Genomic DNA, 22,144 nt, shown 5'->3' with positions numbered 1-22,144 from the left:
ATTTTCTCTGCGTATAATTAACACAAATTTATGTTCGAGCTTATTATTAAAGTTTCTTGTTTTTTATTTTTTAATCATTTAATAAAGTAATTTAGTTATTTTTGTTTATTTTATCACATCACTATCAGCACGCACGGATGGAGTTAGCGTAATAAAATGTTGTTTTCAATATTGACGGGGAATTATAATTAATTATATGAGAAATTGTTACAAAATTGCAACCTGTATAATAATAATAACAATGATAAAGAGCTATATAGTTAAGCTACGATGGTTTTTTTCTACAGTGACAAGCTCTTCCTTTTCATAAACTTTTCTATTCATCTTGTCATGTTACGTGAAAAGTGTCAATTTAATTTTATCATTGTCACGGAAAAAATGAAAATTTTTTAACTTAACTTGATGACTTTCAGATTTTAATGAGTTATTTATGATGGATACTGAGTTATGAGGGAGATAAGAGAATAAGTTATCATTATCTATGTACTAGTAAAAATAGATAGACGAAATAAAAGATATATCTCATTGTATGAGTAAATACAAGAGATATGTTTTTTTATCAACTCGATGGATGTAGTATAATGGTAAATGCTATGCGGAGAATAAGAAAACAGAGCAGTTACAAAATGATTAAGTATACATGAGCTTACATACGTTTTCTCAGGGTAAATTTACGGGCAATCTGTTGCACTGTTCTGTTGTTCTATGTTATGTTATTGTATCGAATTTGTAATCAGACGTAAAAAATATGTGCTGAGAAAAAAAATAATCGTATGTACATTGTTGATTTATTATTTGGTAACGTAGAATTTCATTTTAAAGATGAATTATTTATTTGCAGCGCTATGGAAATGTGCCTGCAGTAGAAGGCTTTGAGATTGCGAGTCTATCTTTCAATTTATATTAAAATTTAAGACTTTAAATTGCTAAATTCAATTAGTGGTCGGAATTAGTTGGATTAAAATTAATTTTTTTTTTTTTTTTCATTATTAGAAGTGTATTATTCTGTCAATAAATTTTAATCGATTATTTCATTACGATAAAATTTAGTAAGGTTTTGTTTTATCAATTATACCGAAAAAAAAAATCGAATTTTAAGGCTGAATTTAACGGAAATAACTATTTAGTTTGATTTTTTTTTTAGTAATAAAATATACAAATAAAAGGATGAATATAATACTTCAAGCCTCAGCAGGAAATTTTTTTTTTATTACACCTTACACCCTAGTTTAATCCATACACCCATCAAGTATAAACAACGAGTACAGACAGTATACGCTACATACTAATCAGTTTTATCTGACATTTATTTACCAATAAAACATTTACCCGAAATATATATATTTTTATCCTCACAACACGATTATCAGTTATGATTATCATTGTTGTTGATTAGTATAAAGTTAACTAGCATTAGTGTACTTTAAAAGACATAAAAAATTTTGACTTCTCATTATTATTAGACACTAATTTTTTTATTTCAATTTTAATAACTTATTTCGAAATTGAAAAGGCTTAATAATGTTGAAAATCTTTTAGATTTAATGTTGTAACAATCAACAAAATAAATATTGATAATTAGTAAAGTATTAAGTAAAGTGAGATTTATTCATAAACAGTCGTGAGGTGAATTATGAAAACTTGAATAAAGTTACTTTAAATATTTATTTAAAGTTTTGACGGATCATTTTCATAACAAAAAATGTAACAGTGTAATAATGTAACGTAATACTCGGCAAAGGTTTTGTAATACCATTAAAGAATTTAAAAGTGATAAGCAGTAATTATTTTTCGATAAACGAAAACGAAACCCTATTTTTTACGTGATAATGTTAACAATTGTTATCGTGACATCGTGATGATTAAAAACCTTTATTTAAATGTATTTGACAATCGTAAAGGTGACAACTTTCGAGAAATGATTAATATTATTTATTATTCTTTTTCTTGTTATCTATTTTATTATTGTATGTGGTTATTATATTACGGTGATACTCACTTTGTATTACCGTAATACTAATATAGAATTTTTTTCGACATTTTTCCGCGTAGTGAATTCTCGCAACAGAGCTGAAAATATAGGGCTGAGATTCAAACTTGATCTCATGAGACTTGAAAATTTATCTATGATACATTTTCCTCAGCTCCGCAATTTCATACCTCGAATATTTTACTTTAGATCATTTATCTCCGACTCATACTTCCAATTCTGTGCCGAACCCTTTTCACACTTTGTTGCTTCGTGGTTCAAAAAAAAAAAGGAGTGTAAATCCAAGATCATAAATTCAATCTCTTTCATTTTATACTGTACTGTAATACGTAAAATATATATCTATACATAGTCTGAGTTTATCACGATCACTATATATTATTATTATTTTTTTAAAAAACTTTTTGTAGCAATCAAGACTAATGGCAAGTATAGACTCTGTCTCGCTGCACCGGAATTTACTTTTAAATCCACCCGAGGTATTTTTCTTAAATAACCTCCAACTGCTACGAGCAAGTCACGAAATTTATTTTTCAACTCAATCAATTTTCTCAGCACAGCGTAGCTGGTTAAGCGTGTACAGAAGCACCAGCTAAAATACCGAGAAAGAAGTAGTAGTGAATGTTCTTTGTCAGACTAGTGAAAATTGATTGGATTTTAAGGAATGGTTAGAAAAAAAAAAAAAAAAAAATTACAAAGTGCATCAAGAATAGTACCGGATGTGACGTGAGAAGTAGTTTTCTGTCTACTCTTTTTTTCATTTTCCGTGAAATTAAACATTTGTAATTTTTAGTTATTTTCTTAAAATGATAATGATGTCTTGTGTTATCAAAAAATAAGAAATAAATTAACGCAATATTTTATTGTAATTAAATATTGAAGATCATTTAAATAAAATGAATCATGTCTCGATAATTCTAAGCCGATAAAGAGACAATAATTATCCATCGTCGGACGTAAACAATAAACTATAAAACATTAATAACACTATTTGCAGTCAGTAAGGAGACATCCAAATGCTTACAGTCGAGTGAATATTAAACATTATTAAACTGCGTGCAGGCACGCGTCAACACGCGACACTTGTGAGTTTTTTATAAAAAGGTTTTGTATTCATTCAGTTGCTATTTAAATAAATTCAATTTTGTTTATTGAAGAATGTTGGAGATTCTTTTCTTTTAGTGTAAGTATTTAAGCCTGCAGTGTTTAAAAGAGTTTAAGGTTGTTTTGACACGCAATTTATTAACTTAGCTTTTGCATAAGAGTAAAAAAAAATCCACTTTGTTAAATTTCTTAATTTATTTTCACTAATATGGATATTTAAAATATTTCTTGAGAGTTAATTCTATTTTTTGTAACTTGATGTAATAATTAGACCGAAAATAAACTTCTTTGAAAAAAAATAAATAAATAAAAAAAATCATAAGATTCATAAAGTCAAATTGGAAAATTCAGTATCAACGAAACTGTGTTGTTCAAAAATTTCATTTTATAAAAAAATGATATAAAAAATAATTAGTGTAAATTTAAAAAAAAAAAAAAAATTCTAAGACAATGCATTTGGTAGAACAACTACTTTAATTCACGTCATAATTTATATTTTATAAAATAAACGGATGAGGATTAACCTATTCCATAAATTTTAATGAAAAATAAATCAATAATACTCTCGATTATTAAACAATCTAATTAACTGCACGCAGAATATGAATATTCGTGCTAAAAACGAATAAAAATATAAATAAATATAAATACAAAAATGATAAATATAAATACATAAAATGGTTTTTTATCACGGCAGGAAGTAGTCGTTTCGGAGCGGGTAAAAGCACTTTATAATCCTTCTTAGCTTTAATGTCCCTACAAGCATTTTTTTATTTAACTTTCTTTTAATCTTTTATTCATATATCTCAGATTCACCTTTGTGAATTTATTATTTCTTTTTTTTTTTTTTTTTTTTTTTTTTTCATAAATAAAATGAGTTAAGTTGCAGTAGTTTTTCTTAGAAAAATAGTTCGCGGGCAGGATGGAGCTAAATGAGGATTTATTTGAGCTTAAAGGCGAGCCTGAATGTACCGAGATGTGTAAAAAATATCTACGTAAAAAAAGTGAGAGTAAGAAAGGAAAGTAGAGAAGGATAACGCGTTTGTCACTTCATCTTGGGACCCGAATGCTACGGAAAACTCGGATTTATCATCGCCGGGAGGAGCAGTCACCAAGTTTGTGTACGAGAAAAGAGAAAAGGTTTTATCTCAGAGCTTTTTCCCATTTTCTCGTTTAGATGCCGAGTGTATACATATAACCACAGTATCGATTACTTCTTAAGTAAATACTGAATCTGACTTGAAAAAACAAATTAAGACAAATTTCTTACGGCAAGAAAATATCAAGTTTATCCGCGAAAATGATTGTGATAATATTAACTAAAGTGATCACTGATAAGAATGAATTCTAATAGATTAGTTAAATATAATTACAATACATTGTATACTACACGAGTAAGTAATTAAGATAGCCGATGAAGGAATGGGTAGCTCAGCTAATTTTTTCAATAATTCTTTTAATTCAAGAATTAAAAAAAAAAAATTCCATTAATCGACGGGAAAAAAATGCTTTTAAAATTGTTTGTCCTTTAGATTTTGAAAATTTCTATTCGATTTATATTAAATTTTCTGTGTGTATACTTAAATGTAATACTAAGTATACATTACTATCATAAAATTGAAAAAATTGATTTTCTAAATATCTTAAGACCGTATAATCCCTCAAAGACACAGAGTGAGTATCTAGTTAAATGGATGAAAAGTAAAGCAATATCTTAAATTGGATTTATTTATTATTATTTGGTTATTAACGAGAACGTTTATTCGGCAAAGAAAATGCTTTGATAACTAAAAACGTTTGAGAGAAATTCACGACGGTAATTGTCGAAGCATTAGTAATTAAACTTTGGCGTACAGGTGTGTGTGGAAGTCAAAAGCCAGTGGAGTACACCGAGCTCTAGCTCAGTTGTTGCATAATTACTGGAAATCCTGGTGAGTGACATATAAAGGGAGCAAAAAATTAAATCGACTTTAGCACTAAGAAATGGAGGAGGTATATTAACTAAAAAAAAAAAAAAAAAAAAAGTCAGGAAAATTGACGGCTGTTATTAAATTTAAATAGCAGTACCCAGTGCAGATAAAGCTTAATTAAGTGAACGAAATAGGAAATTACTGTTATCTGTTAACGGCAATCGTGTGTAATCTCGATATGATAAATACTGGACATTTGTGTACTCATTTACTCACTTAAATTTAAATCTATCTATACTAAAAAGCTGATAAATTCAAGGGGTGACCCAGAAACTAGAGATTCATTTTTATTTATTTTATTTAATAATAATATCACAAGAAGAATAAATTATAATGCAAGAAGAAAAAATAATTTAAAGCTGAGGAATAAAGTAGACCTTTATTTCAAGTATGGTACGTATCTTAAAGTTGTTTTGTGCTCAAGATCACCTTACATAGATAATCTCGAGTGTCATACGATCGATTAACGTCTAGTTTCAAGAATTTTATTTAGAAAAAAAAAATTGTAAAACTTTAAAATTAAAATTGTGGCTGAAGTATTAAAAATACGAAAAAATCATAAGAATGCTTTTTTGGAGAAAATTTAATTTACAATAAAAAAGTTCATTGTTAATTTTTCCGTATCTTTTATATTTTTGACGGAATTGAAACTCAAAGTAAAAATTTGGAAATAATTATTTTGTTCGCTATTCGAAAATACTTACGTCTAATATCCATAGTCATTAGAATAAATTAACACAAATAAATAAAATGTAACTTAACACGTCACTAATAACTTTAACTTCAAACTAGAGCGTGAGAGTTAAGTCACTCTGACGTTACTAGCACGATGGTCACGCAGAAACTGCAGGACTAATGTTCAAAGATTCTTTTATTGTGTCCCCTCCCTCTATTTTTGGTTTTATGTCAGCCAGGATGACAGTTACAGTGTCCAATCACGAAAAGATAAAACAGGAAGGGAAAATTCAATATTAATATTAATTTCGGTTATTAAATTCATTATCAGAGGGACTATTGTATGCGGACATTAGTTAATAATTCATTAATTATTTCTAATTATCCTTACATTATAAGACTCATTTTTAATACTGAATTGTCTGTGCAAGGATGCGTGTCGAGTGTAAAGTTTAAGGAAAATTTATGTGCTCAGAAAATCGATTTATCCACGGAAACTTGAGGCATTAATTATACATTTGTCAAGATAATATTTGTGTATTATTAATCCGCAGTCTTTTATTATTACTAAGATTGTTTCTGAAAGTCTACTAAATTATAATTGGACTAATAAGATAGAGTGTGCTTTAAGTGGTAAACTAATCGCTACCGAAGCTCAAGATTATTTTCCTTGAATTTATCAATAAATTTCTTTCATTTTAAAAGCTACGTAAAATTGATATTTTTAGATTCTATTATTTACTAAACGTTTTTTCCTAAAATTTATGAGAGTATAAATCGAAAATCGAGTCTTTGTAATTGAGTTTAATTTATAAAAAGAAAATTTTCTCTCGATAAAATTTAAACTAGACTCATTATAGACCCTAAAAATATAACACCCCATTAATTCTATTAAAGTTAAGTAAAATTTAGATGAAATTAAATTAGTGTCAAGTTTTTTCTTGTAATTTGTAAACATGTTGAATAATTACGTGTTTTGATTTTTTTTTCTATGAAAACATGTATAATTGTGATCATGGTCTTGTTAATATAAGGTCAGAATTGGATGAAAAGAAAACATGAATAACTTAAGAAGTGATCCATGTAAAACAGTCATTGTATGAAAGTATATAATGTGATAAAGTAGTTAGACATTGATGAAAAGTTAACTTATAAAGTTAACTTGTTGCAGTTTACCAAGTAATGGAGAAGCTAAAACTAAAACTAAATAGTTGGCGTTCTATCTGGCGTTTAACTAAAAGTCTTGGATTATTTGCTAAGACAGCCCTAAACTACCTGACTGAACTTCACCCAAGTATCATGATCATGAATGATGATGATGATTATGATGATATCCAAGCATTAAATTGCCTCAAAACATAATATGTGATATGTATATACATGTAAGAAAATTCGTCAAGACAGACGATAAGGATAAACAAGTATATGGCTGTAAACTCCTAATGAGGGGATAGAAAAACGCAGAACTTGGCAAGAAATAGTACGTGATGAAAGTTACAAACACGAAGGGCACATAGTAATGATCTTTACTCCACAGTCTTGATACTCATAACTCATATAAATATTAAATAAGCTCGGAAAATTTTCAGACTAAAGCTTGCAAGAAGTTTAACGCGAGAATAAAAGCTAAATAAAATTTTTCAACCGAGAAACTGAAATAAGGATACTAAAATTCCAGGACGCTCGCTAAACTTTATGAGAGCTCTGACTGGTTAAACTAAAATTATCGTTTTATTGAGAGCTTGCAGTACGCACCCACTGGGAGTTCATTTTTTTTTTTCCTGTTAAGAGTTTTTTGTTGTGTTTTATTGCGAATTTTAAAGTTTGTAAACAAATCGAAAATCGAATTTCGGATAATTTATGAGGATAATAATGTCTGAAATTTACGGTGGAAAAAAAATTATGGTAAAGTTTTCGAATAATAAACATTTTGTACTGTTCGATTTGTATTTTGAGATTATATGTAATTTTACTCAAAGTTAAGATATTAATGTCATGAATGATAATAATAAATTTTTTTTTGAGTAAAAAAATTTAATTCTCAATTTAAAAAAAAATTTCTAGTCTTAATAATTTCACAAATTACAAAAAAAAATTTAATAATAATAAAATTTTATCGATATGAATTATTATTATTATTAATTTTCTTGAATGAATAAATAACTTGGATGATTTGAATTGAAATAAACAAACTATTGTAAAGAAGATAACTTGACGATACGAAACAGTAAAAATATGTCTGATAATACTTTACTCAAAGCATATATCATATAAAGTACATAAGGTCAATAATATAAGTCTAAGTTTACAAAGAACAACACATAACGTTATATCTATATCTATATACATAAATATCCTGAGGATAGCGATGGCGAGTAGAACGTTAACTGTCATTCCTATATTCCCTATCCCGGTCAATAAACGCAAAGCTTGTTATACTACGGAGCCACAAGTAAAGCCACCGGTAAGTAAAGTGAGGTAATGTAATGTGATGTAAGGGATCGTTGAGTGAAAATATATATAAAAGGAGAAATAGAAGCGAGGGGAAAAAAGAGAAAAGATGAGAAACTTGAAGAGAGGAATAAATGCAGACTGCACTATGTGACAAGGACGAGTCGAGACAACTAAACCACTAACATATCGATGCAATTCTCCTACGTATATATATGGGCATTTCTGTGTATACATACATACATTATTTATTCGATTTACATCGACATGCGCACAGAGATGGATGTGATGTGCTCCGAACATTGTCGGTGTTCACTGTTTTCATACTATCCCTATTCCTAGTTATAACATCAATGTCCATTGTTTGAGGCATCGTTAAACGAATCATCGATATATTGACGTAATGAGATGCATAAACTTGTCAGTTAATAGACGATATCGTTAGTTTATTTACTCAAGTGTACTGTCGTTATAAGATTTATTTAATAATAATAAGTTTTTAATAAAATAACATGTTTGTTTTTTATCATTATCATTAATATTATTATTATTATTTGGTTTGTTAAATCGAAGAAGAGCTGTAGAAATAAACAACGACTATGACGCAAGTGTAGTTAAGTGAACAACGAAAAAATAAAAAAATGAAAAATAGATAAAATATTTCACTCACCATACAAATCCGGCGCCAGCTATAAGGAGGAAATTATTTTCCAACCTTTTGCGTGCTGTGCTCACTTGCTTTGCTTAACATCTGAGAGCTTTGTTGTTGTTATTATTGTACTTGAGGTTTCACCAGTTTGTTTGTTTTTGATCTTTATAATCTTGATTGTGTAACATCAAGCGAAAAGTTAATTCATTTTTAATTTATTCTTCTGTCTGTAACAAAATAAAATTGTCTTTTTTGTTATTTAATTAAGAAAAATTATATTCCTAATTAACCCGCTCTTTAATTACACTTTTTTTTTTTTTTTTTTACAAACAAGAAAATACTTTTTCTACAATAATATTTTTGAATTTACCGACTTCAATGATGAACGCCGCGCTAGTTCAAAATGGCGACAAGCACTTGACAAGACACCGGTGACTAGGATTTTGATTAGACCTTTTTATAGTGCTCCGTATTGAACAATTTTAAAAAAATATCGGGTTTACTTATTCGAGTTCTCTAAATATCAGTGAATTTTTCTGTCTGCAAGGGTTGTTGCATTAGAAGTAATAATAAAAAATTGACTACGATTTTACCAAGATGTCAAGATTTTTTGAGGAATCAACCCTGACAGTGACAGTAAATTTTTAAAAATAAACCAACGGACGGAAAAAAAGATACAATCCAAAAAAGTATGAAACCGGTGAAAACATGATCGGATAATCTCAAACCATCTTTTCCTTGAATTTTAGGAATTGAATTGCAAGATAAAACTCTCTATGAAGGAGCGGTGAGGTATATGAGGGAATGATTGTGAAAAAAATTTTCTAGGCTTTTTCTTCTTTTTTACCACTTTTTCAATATGAATATTTTAGCGCTACGATCCTGCTTTAGGCTAAACTTTTTTCCACACTCACATAACACCCGAAATTGATGCAAATCAACGGAGTTTTTATACAAAATTGATTTTTTATTCAATTTTTATAAATTTCAAAATATCAATATCAATTTTCCTGTTTTTGAATCTCTTCAAATTTTTTAGACAAAATGTAAAATATAATAAATTTCCCAAAATAAGGAATAATTTTATTAAAGTAGAATCAGCGTGGTTCTAAGATTCAAAATTTTCTATTTCATTTTGATTAAAAAATATCGATGATAAAAACCTTAATCTCGAAACTATCGTAAACTTTTTTTGCGATAATGACAATTCAATTACATAAGAAAATTATTATAGCCTTCATGCAAAATAAAGACTACCTTTATATAATTAATGTAATGACGCTATTCTCCAGCATAATAATATATGTAATATTTAATATGTAAAAATAAGAATAATCATAATAGCACTAAAATCACATATCAACACAAATATATGTATATTTTTCTTATATATATGGAATTAGAATGATATATGTTATGTTGTATGTTTCTTTCTTTTTATTGATACTCGGCACATTCATCCGTCTCGATATCCATCATCATAATAATCTGTCGAGAACGTTTTTTTTTTCTATATACCCCTCGTGCAATTGCCCCGGGTTGATAAAATTGCGTAACTAGTTATTGGCGCCAGTGTAACTGAAAACATGCGCTCCTTTCTGGCTCATGCTCCTTTTTTATGCGCTCCTATCTGGATATTTTTTTTTTTATTCTATTTATTTGTATAAAATTTAATAATAATTCTAAAAATAATGATAACGACTGAAATATGATAGATCGGATAGTGATAATATTTTGTTTCAGTTTTAATGAAAAAACAAGTCAGAGTAAAAAAATAATTTGCGCAAAATTATTTTATTTGATTTCCAGGCAAATTAATTTTGACGAAACCGAGACGGACAGCACATAATTGGGGATAGTTATAGTCATACAAATAAATATGAAATTTCTTTATAAATGTTGTGACAGATACAGTTAATTATTTTGTTTAATCAGCACAGAAAAACAAAAATACAATTTGGCGAGTACGATCGGGTTTTTTATAAATAAGAATCATTATTTTTTTTTTAGTCGTAGTTTTTTACGAGCTTTTCATTCGGTTTACTTCAAAGCGAACGAATTGCAATTATTGCCCTGTCATTAAAGCGACTGGGTATTGTCATAATTTTATAAACCCGGTCACTTCTATTTACAGTGGAACCGTTTGTGTTTCGGGCAGGCAATGGTTTTGCAATAATAAAACTAAAATAAAAACTTTATATATCGACTGACTTGACTTGATCGAGTATACATATATAATGTAAAATAGAATGAAATAAAAAAAACGGAATGAAAAGACAAAAAAATATAAAGAGAGAGAGAGAAAGAAAGATTATACGGGGAAAAAAGTTTTAACGGGTAAGAGGAAATAGCAAAAAAAATATCAACGGGAAATTATCGACTTAATATACAGCTCACGTTTTATCGAGCACGTCTGTCATGTATAGTTATTATTAGCTGTGCCGAAGAATATTTAATGTCGTTTCCATGGATTAATGGTAGATGATTAAAAAATAATTATAAATTATAAATAAATTTTTGATTGATATTAATGTTTATGTGGAATCGGAAGTTGCTTTCGAGCTTAAGATTTTGATTATCTATTCATGTACTTTTGATTCGATTTGGTGTTTAAATGGAATCATTTGAGGGAAAATAATTAAACCTCTCGATTACGGATTTGAATAAAGGCAAAGGCACGTGAATGCATGACATGACTACCCAAAATCGTCACCCACATCCTGCTTGTATTCTGTTTCGATGCGTTTTCCGCTGACGAATCTACCCACAGGCGCTTATACATATTTATGGTACGGTATCGTTGATGGGTTCGCAGAATCTAAACACCAAAAATAGTTAAATGACATTATGGCTTTGACTATTCATGTACATTTTTATTTTTAAGCTAATATTTTTTTCGATCCATACTGTTTTTATTTCTAGTGATAGGATTCAAATTTGATATTTAGGAAAAATAAAAATTGAAGTTTTAATGTATTTTTTGTTTTTTCCTTCAAACTTATATAGAAATCCGAATAAGAAAATTTAAAAAAAGGTCATTATTCATTAATCTATTGATCGCCGATACGAATTGTACCGGAATTGCTCTTGATAAATTTTATCTTAGATTTTTAAGATTGGAAGTGAAATTTATAAGGATTATTATCTGGATTGAATTTTTCCGCCACTTTAAATTTTATTCCTAATATATTTCATCGATCGTGCACTCGAATAAATGTACCGTTTTTATTGAAAATATTTTTTGATTGAAATCCTAATTTTTATTACTTTTTTTTTAATTTTTGGAAAAAGTGATTAAAAAATGAACCAATTTAAAATTACGATTCTATATCGTTACATTTCATATTCAAACAAAATTTTTTCATCCTAGTGTGAATTGTCCGTAATCAAAAATAAATTTACTAAAAAATTACATCACAAGAAAAATACATTAAACTACTCCAAAAAATAAAAATAATACTATACATGAAACAGGTAGATGGTCACTAAAAGTAAATATTTAGAATTGTTCAAAAGTAATTAAAAATGTAAACTTCTCAAGTATTTATTGTTTTACAAATTTATTAACTGAAAAGATAATTAATCTACGGTAATAAAATTTAATATTTATGTTTGATTTTTCAATTAAACAGGACTTCGTTTATCGAATAATAACATAAATATTTACTGTTATGTTTGCAGAAAAAACATCCTCGCATCGGAATGATTATTATGAATATTGGAATTGGCGGATTGAATATCCAGAGTGCAGAGCGGAGAAGTACATAGAATGTACAAATGACGCACTATTAGAGGTCACGATGGTCCAATAGATACGCTCGTTTGTGATGTGATGATCATATATAATATATATTATATATGTATATATTGTAATACCAATATGTAGTACACTCAGTGCATGTATATACTCGACTCAAGCATTGAGATGATAATTAGACGCTCGGGTAGTTGCTTACATAGGCGGCCGCGAAGTGGTCATCTCGGTCGTAGCGCATGAAATTGCATTAGTCTAATGCGGATATAATGCGCTAATGTGTTGCAGTCTACCCACACTCACACTCTTGGGTGTATACAAGCTACTATTGATGTTACATGGCCACTTACAGCAAATAGCTTTGTGGCAAACCGAAAACCAAAATCCTACTATTGCATAATCAATTATTGTTTTAAGCGTTTAAAAACTCAGACAGTTAGTCGACGAATTTACAAAAATTATTCTATTAAGTGTCATTTGCAATGTAGAAACTACGAGATGTATCATGGAAAATTGAATTTTGCTATGTCATGTTTTAATTAAATTCTTTAAAAATATGACGCTTGTATTTTGATGTACGCACTGATTTAATTAACTGCAGGTATGTGTTAAAGTTGTAAAATTTTAATACAAGCGGGCGTAATTCGCTTCCAGCGACGGAAAAAATATTGAATTAGTTTACGCACTTTAATAATTAAGCGAGCACTCAAAATAAAAAAGAGGTTGTGAGTTTTAATCAATGTACATTGAATGAGAATTATTTTTTTTTTGGCTGAGGATTTTAATTTTATCATTATTTTGAAGTAAAATATATTCCAAATTTACAAATAATTGACTTTACACTTTATTTTTGAAAACCAAAAAAAAAAAATTATTTTTCTTTAATTTTCACAAAATTTTGAATACGTAACTTTTTATTTACATAATACACACAATTTTTATGGACTAGCAAATAAAAAATTTATGGGTTTGTTACGTAGCATTAAAGTTATAAAATTCAAACCAGCGTACTAAAAAATGAAATATTTAAAAATTGTTTTAGTATAAAGCAAAGTTAAAAGTTATCCATCATTTTGACGTCACTTCCCGTTGATCGATAGCAGGAACAAGCAAAGCACACATACTGTGTAGCTGAGTCGAGAGTAAAGGGTGAAAGAGCGAAAAATATACAAAAGACTAATAAAAGACAGTACGGAGGAAAATGTTTGGGGTACAAAAATCAAGGCACGGAACGCAACTTAGCGCATGACGAGACAACCGGAGAACAAATACCTACATGCATGCATAAAATTTACCCTTACCCTTGCAAAACGTAGCTTTACTTCTAACTTGGAATCTTTACTTAACTAAAGTGCGCAAGAGTTTGACTTTGGTCTTATATAACCTTTTACACACCCCCTACTAGATCCCCAGGTCCTTTTACAGCAGAATGTCCTATCAGCAGCCCTCGTCCTCACCCTCATCCTGATCCTTCCTGGATCTGACGTTTTCTCGTCATCCCCCGCAGCTTTCATGTACTCACAGCTTTCACACATACAAAATACTCAACTACTCTCGTCTTGCTATTCAACTTTTATATTTTTTTATTATACTCTATCAGGCACGTACAGTCTACTACACCTACACCGACTCCTCACTCGCATGTACAGAGACTTGGAAAAATATATTCACCAACGAAAATATCCGAGATTGTATTTTTTATAAGACTATTTTGTAAGGCTTATTAAATTTACGTTATTTAATAAATTTTCATCCTTTGCAGAAAGTATCGAAGTAATAAATTTGCATTTAAATGTCTAACATACATCACTGATAACAATTTTCATGTCATAAAGCTCAAGTACTATTTTTTTATTTTAATATTTTTTTTGATACTCAAAATTTTTTAGAAGTTTTGACAAAATTCAAAAGTATTCTTTTTATTGATTAAAAATATCAATAACAAAAAACTTTAAAACTAATTAAAAAATTAATTTTTTGAATTACAATAATTTCAAGTTTTTGTAAACATATTCTTGAATGTGGAGTATCATATTTAAAATTACAAGATGATAACTTTTATAAAAAATATAATCGAGTGTTATCAATTTTTCCGATACAAGATTACGTTCTTTGTAAACAATAATAATATTTACTGTCACACGTCCTCGGTCCTCCTACTTAATAGAATTAAATAACTTGATAAATGTACAATTAATGTTAATGTATGTTAATTATCATTTTCGGGTCATGTATACATACTGACGCTTAAGGCAAACACCAAAACTTTAAGCAAGAGTGTGGGGAGTATGCTCGTGAGCTTTTATCAAAGATACACACCTACACACATGTACACACCATATGGTAGCGAATCTACTTTATGGATGCCATACAAACACGTACAAGTTTGTTGATGGAGCCCGTAATTCTATAATACATCTTAATGAGTGGAGGGTGTATTTTTGATATACTGTAAATATTAAATATATATATTTTAATTTTAGTTTCAGTAATTATATTATAATTTCTACGACATTATTTTTGTTTACTTGCCGGATTTTTATTTATCGGAAGTTTCTTTCTTCTGATAGTCACGCTCTCGTATGTTTGGCTGTCAAGCGGGCACGATAAGTAAATCGCACACACTTTAAATGTGATTTCTGAAATTTGCCAGTGTGTCAACAGTTTTTTTTTTTTTTTTTTTTTTTTTACTTTTTATCATTAACTAATCTATTGTTTGACCTCGTTTTGCGCGAAATATTATTCTAAAATTCTTAATGTAAACAGCATTTAATTGCTTTCATTAAAAATAAATATTATAGGTTATAGGTGAGCTTCTTTTTTAATAAAAGTTTCTTGTTTATTTTAATTAAAAGATAACCTTTGGAGGATTCGAAGAAAATGGTTGATAAGAGAACGGAGGTTAAATTAGCCCTCATTTTATATTTTTCATCAAAAGTTATGGGGTTGAATTACGATACTAGAAAATTTTATAAAACTAATTTTTTAAATTTCATAACGAACTGGAGGATTAAAATAATTTACAGTACGAATTAATTGTATATAGAACAAAAATACTTTAACTTTGAGGATTCAATTAAACTGTTGCGTTGTTTGAAAATAGTCTTGCAGAAATCCAAGGATAAATACGTAATTGATTCAAGACTAAGCTGTAGTATATTACGGAAAGAGAGAACTAAACTCAATAAGTAAACTTGATTTTAGCGAGAACACCTTAAGTTGATTTATTTAACTGACAAACCGTTTACTTAAGAGGTAAAATAGACAATTAGTTTTTTTTTCAAGCTAAATAATAATGATGATCATAATACTAATAATAATAATAATAATTATTATTATTGAAGAAAAAATTTGATCATATTCTCATTTCCAATATGAGCTAACTTTTATTTTTGTTCAGCAAAGCGTAAAGATTAATTTATTCAAATATTTCCACAATCAGATATAAAATAACCCTCAGTTTCAGTAATATCGGTTCCTCACCTCAACTAAAGCCTAAAACTGAATTATGCCAACCGGTAAAGAATGATAGCGCTGGAAAGATTACAAAAACCTCGTAAAAAATTACATCTATTTTTTCTTTTACATTTAACCTCAATTTTCGTAATCGTCTAGTCATGCTGTCATTTATCTTTTTAGACTTTGTTATTTTTTTTTTTTTTTTTTCTATAATTCCAAGTCTTGGTTTACTAATTCATAGATTCAAACATTTACTTTAATTAATTAATATTTTTAATTGAATAAATATTTATATTAGAGTAACTTAGGTGTTTTTTCAACTTTCGAACAAAGTTAAGGATTCTCTTTAGTAATTTTTCATCATTTAAAAAATTTTTTTTTAATTTAAACCCAAGGATTTCCAATCACGAAGCTGAATAAAAAAAGCGCCTGAATAAAAAAAAAAAAAATTCTCAACAATAAAAGTAAAAACAGTAATGCACATTTGATATAAAATAAAAAGTTAAGATGAGTCAGCATCGGCGTATGGCGACAGTTTTAAAGATATAGGAGTAATAGCGTTCACACCAGTGGCTGAAGAGTCTAGAGTCTAGAGTAAGGATAACGAGCATTCGTGTTTCGAATCCGCTATCGGAACGTGATGCCTTCTAAGATACTAGAGAAGAGTTTGCAAGGCGACTCTACTCTTTCTATCTTCTATATTCTATCTTCTTCTCTATCTTAGCCTCCATCTATTACTCTCACTATCACTATCACTATTTCCAGGTCTACCTTTATCGCTTTCAAAGTTAGATCGCTCCTGCTCTGTTCGGTTCTCTAATGTATAATATAAAAGTACAGCTTCACTTCTATTTGATGCAAACGAATACTTTATTCGCGATCGATCTGTTCTTTGTGGAATATAATTTCAGGAGGTTCAATTGAGGAAGCCTGCTCAGGAGAAGAGAGAAGTGAGAAGAGTTGCTAGAGGCTAGGAGCTAGAAGCTAGAGGCTAGAGGATGAGTTGCTTTACTTGTATTGGCCGAATAGATGTAGAGAAGTAGAGAAGTAAGACCTATACTAACCGGAGTCTGAGAACGAGAAGCGAGAGGAACATGACCTATATTATTATATCTTCTCCTAGTCATACTCACCGACCAATTCAATTAATACGTTAAATTCACTTGCCACCAATTTATACCGACAATTTCAGACCTATCAACTACTTGTAATTAATGTTTCACATTTTATTTTATTTTGATAAAAATATCCACTCTATGCCGTACTTTACTTTTGACTATATTATTTATTTTTTTTTTTTTTTGTGGAAATTAAAATAAATTGTTGGTTGATTCTGGTCACAAAAGAATATAAGTATGCATGAAATTCTGTAAAAAACTTTTCAAATTTATTCATCAGGTTTTCGCAGCGGTGAAGTGATTTAAAATGGAAAAAAAAAAAAATTTAATAAACCGACAAAAGTTTCAAGTTGCTTGTTTGAGAATACGATTTTGTGTTAATATATTGTTCCCGAAACCCGAGAAAATCTGTGTATGAATTTATTAGCTGGGATAGTAAATTTGCATATGATTTTTTCAGATATTAGAAATTTAAATTGTGCCCTGTACATGCGCTCTCTAATCCTAAACAAATAAAGAATCAGGATCTATTTTTTCTAGTGGTATCGAGATTTTTGATACAAAACTAAAGAGATAGTATGCTTTAAATCTCTCGATAAATTTATTTTTAATAATTATTATATACCAATCCAATTGTTTTCGCACTCCTTACAAGGTTGGCAGGCCAGAGAAGAGATTCGTTAATGAATGAAATAAAATTTACTACAAAATAATTCTTATTCAATTTTTTTTTGTATGTTATAAATTTTTTCTGCTCACAATTTATGTAAATAAATATTATACAATAAAATAATTTATTTACTGTCAAGAGTGAGATGTGCGGAGGAGCAAATGCCATAACAGGCCACAAGAAATTTAAATCGAATAATGGGACATTCTTTTATTGAGTACGTAAGCTTTCGATGTATTAAATAATAATAGCCCGAGACTGAGATAAAAAAGGGTACCGCTTTTAAATGTTATTTTAAAAACGTCTATCTAAAATAAAGCCAGACATGACTGCGTTAAACAAAGAATTTTCCTATTCAAATTTCTCAAATATTCAAATTATTTCCATCAGGTTGCACTTTGACGTCTCAGTTTTTGATGCGTTATACAGATTTTAAATTTAAAATTACGTGAATGCTTATGCTGTGTCGGTTCATAAGCTTTCACCTTCAACTCAGATTGTCATTTTTTCATTTGATCATTACCATTATCATTACCTACTATTAAATACATTCCATGATTAAATCAAGAAGATAAAGCCTTTCAAAACGATTTTCTTTGTTCAAGAATTTTTTTCTTAACTTAAATCAAGTTATTTTTTTCAACATGTAAATTATCCTGAAAAATTTTCTCGATGCTCGATTTTGTAAAAAATTCATTTATCTGAAAGCTATCGCTTGAATTAACGTATAAAATTATCTCTTGATAATTAATTAATGAAAATAGAGGGTGTATGATAACAGAGAAAAATGAGACCACAGTGTGCTTTTCCATCCAGAAATTTCGATTGAAACAAAATATGAGTTTAATAAAACAAAACTAATTCATGTAAAGAAAAGTTAAAGTAAAGTATTGTATATAGATAATGAAATGTTTGTATTTAATTAAATGAAAGTCTTTGTTTTATCTCTTATCTTTAAAATAAACAAAAGAAAACATTAATTAATTAAATCATACTGTGACATAAAAGCTGAAGACGTAATGCTATAAAATATTAAGCGACTCCTGGGAAATCTGGTCTAAGCTCAAGAAAATGAATGACCAAACGTTTTGCATGTTCATTGTAGTTTATACCAAGAAATATTATTTTTACTACTATATTATATGCCCGTGATTCTCAAATAAAACTCGTTCGAACACGCAACCTTACATTGAAACCGTCGTTTACTTTTTTTTATTTTTATTGTTATTATTCAAACTATATTTATCCTTTTTATACTCTTGTACACACACATACATGCACAGAAATTCATTTCGTTATTTTATACATCAGATAACATTACTCGTCGCAAGTAACTTCCGGCAGCCAGGATCTTGGCATCTTAAATTTACAATCATGTTCATCTTTTCACTATTTGAACGTTTTATACTTCATTTTCATTTTATTATCATTCCTATTTTCACCGTGACCCAATTACCTTTATTCGTCTCTTTTTAAACTTCGATTTACATGACTAAAATTAATAAAAAAGCTCCAGTTAAATTAAATGATACAGCTTTTCTGAGTCAACAAGTTTCCGCAATCTTCCTCTCTCCCCCTTTCTCTTTCGCTCTCTATATCTCTTGTTAATAATATAATCAATGTTCGATGATGAAGAAGCTGCGGAAATGCACAATATACTCATCGTAACATGTAATAGGATACCGCTTTTCTTTAGAGCCCTGGATCAGCTAATTTATGGCTCTGATCGATTTTAATTAATTCAACAAAAGTGTTATTATTATTTAATAATAACGATAATTTACATACAATTTTTAACCCATCAGAATTATTTTATCACAAAAAACTAATCTCAAAATTTCTACCCGCTGACGTCAATTATTTTAAAGAAAATTTTTCTCTAAAAACTGATGTCACTTAAAAAAAAATTTAATCTAAATAAAAAAAAATAGAGCAATGAATTTTGAAGTTTTTTTTTTTTTATAAAAAATATTTAGATCAAAAATAATATAAATTGTGTAATAATAATCAAATTAAAAATATTTATATTTGTATTTCCCAATTTTTTCCATAATATTTGTCAATGTTTACTTAAAAATTTTCTAAACTTTTAGTGTAATAAAAATAAATAATATCAACAAACTTTATCTTGAAATTTAAAAGTCATTGTAAGTTTTCATAAGTAATAAAATTTAATTTATTTGTGTGTAGTGTATATATGCTTATTATCTCCCGTTGTCCCTAAAACAGTTTGATTAAAATAAAATATTTAACCAGTTATTATCATTATCATAATACATTGCCTTAGTTAAAAATTTATTAGAGGAAAAAAAAAATAATATCTTTAACTTACAAAAAAGAACAATAAAATCGGGATAAAAAATGAAAAACATAATAAGTGACGTGCGACATGGAGGCGTCGAAGGAAGATGGGAAGGACTGGATACATGTATATATATAGGAGGTAGATGTTTGATGTTGTAGCTGGCGGATGAAGCTCGAACGGTATGCACAGAATGCATCCGACGCACCTGCTAGTAGGCATCACTGCAACTTTACGCTGTTCTCACTCTTATATACTTAAACGGGAGACGGGAGACTGAGACGCGAGCAAGATTGTCTCTGGATAAAGTGAGCAGAGAAACCGAGTACGAGAGTAAAATGAGATTCATGTCAAACTACACCATCCACACAACTGGTGTTATATGTGAGCAGTACAACTGCATACACGATAACTGTACGGTAGTCAAGTAAAAACAAGTGTAGAGATGGATGACGGATCACTTGATATTTAAATGAAAAAAATCAATTTATCTCCGGCCCAATCTTCCTACGAATATCTCCTCAACTTTTTTTCAGGTGTCCACTCTTAAACTTTTGGAAGTTCAACTCGAATTTTAACATTGAAATTTTCAAATAAGTTTAACTATTCAATGGTAGTTTTACGCGAAGTAACCTTAAGAACGTCAAATTTTTATTCTTAGAATTTTTGGCCATCAAAGTTTCCCGAAAGAATTATCTTTGATTATGTTTTTGATGATTGAAGAAAAGTTCCTTTCAGCTTCCTTAATAGAATATCCGAGCAATAAATTACAAAGCAATTTAAGGTTGATTGAAAAATATAGAAAGCCTGTGAAGGAGTAAACTTTGTCAAGTAACTAGTGTATCGTGTGCATAATAGAGAAGATGAAACGGAACCGCGCACATTGTCATCCGACATGTATATAATGCTACAACTTAACATTACTTATTACCATATAATACATCACACAAACTCTCTTGAATTCTCATCTCTTCTCTTCTCATCTCGTCTCATCTCTTTGTATTAACTCGCTGTGAGCTGTGACGGACATGATATGAGGAAGTACAAGTTAAGTGTGCGGTTATACGTATTACGGATGCTTAAGCATTAAAAAGAAACGCAGAGAAAAACATAGCGCACAATACAATGAGAAGGAAGAAAAATAAAGAAGTTGAGTGGAGAACCCAGTAAAATATGGAGGAGAAATAGGTAAGGGTAGAATAGTTTTATCTGGGGAAAAGTGAGGATTATTGACCTGGTGAGACTACAACGAGCAGACTCACACCAATTTCTTGGAGAAGTAACCACCTCGTTCAGAAAAACTCTCAACAAACGGAATAAGGACGACGTTCGTGAGTTCTTTCCATTTCAAGCCTTCAGCCTACTCTGTATGTACCTACTTTGGTTCTTATGCCATTTCTTTTCTTTTATTTTTTCTCACACTCTTATTCACTCCCTCCCACCCACCGTCATCTCCTCTTCCGCCCCACTCTCACTTTTTCTCACCGGCTATGAAAAGAAATAAAAATAGAATAGCTTCCTACTGTGTTGTCATATTTTTGCCTTTTATTAATTTTTCTTTCGGGGGTTTTTTTTTTTTATTAAAAATATTAATTAAAATCATGTTTTTTTTTTTTGTTGCAACCGAAACGATGTAATGTGAGATAATTAATTTTTTTAATTTATGTAATTAATTTTAATTATAATTATAATTGTAGAGAAAAAATATTTGAAAAGAAGTTAAAAATTTTTTTTAATCCTCTTATATGTACAAGCAGTTATGATAATTAAAATGGATATCGTTATGAATAAATTTGAAACTAAATGTACAGAGTCAAGTTAAAGAATTTTGCAGAAGACAAGTTTTAATGAGCGAATTTAATATTTACCAGAGAATTTACACGGAATTTTTTTTTCTGGAATAATTTGTACTAATAAATTTACTCTGTAACTTTATGAAAGATTTTCCATTAATTTGTTTATTATTTTGACGCAAAAGTATGCTGACTTTAATTTATTTTAG

General features: G+C 28.9%; 1 protein-coding gene across 4 annotated transcripts in view; it reads right to left on the bottom strand.

Moving 5' to 3' along the window:
- LOC141526242 (uncharacterized) overlaps positions 1 to 22,144 on the bottom strand; it is a 56,564-nt gene that overhangs the window by 19,003 nt on the left and 15,417 nt on the right. Inside the window, exon 1 of one of the 4 annotated variants that reach the window (XM_074241126.1) lies at positions 5,769 to 5,968. The exons of the other annotated variants lie outside the window; for them this stretch is intronic. The gene's annotated coding sequence lies outside the window, so the exon portion shown is untranslated. Of the gene's footprint in view, positions 1 to 5,768; positions 5,969 to 22,144 lie in introns of those variants that run through there. 4 annotated transcript variants of the gene reach the window in all.

This window comes from Cotesia typhae, unplaced genomic scaffold (assembly GCF_013202065.1).
Source record: "Cotesia typhae breed Kobodo isofemale line unplaced genomic scaffold, CoteBio_Ctyphae contig_33, whole genome shotgun sequence".
NCBI classification, from domain to species: Eukaryota; Metazoa; Arthropoda; class Insecta; order Hymenoptera; family Braconidae; genus Cotesia; species Cotesia typhae.
Note: the sequence above shows the minus strand (reverse complement) of the source record. Positions and strands in the feature narration are given on the sequence as shown.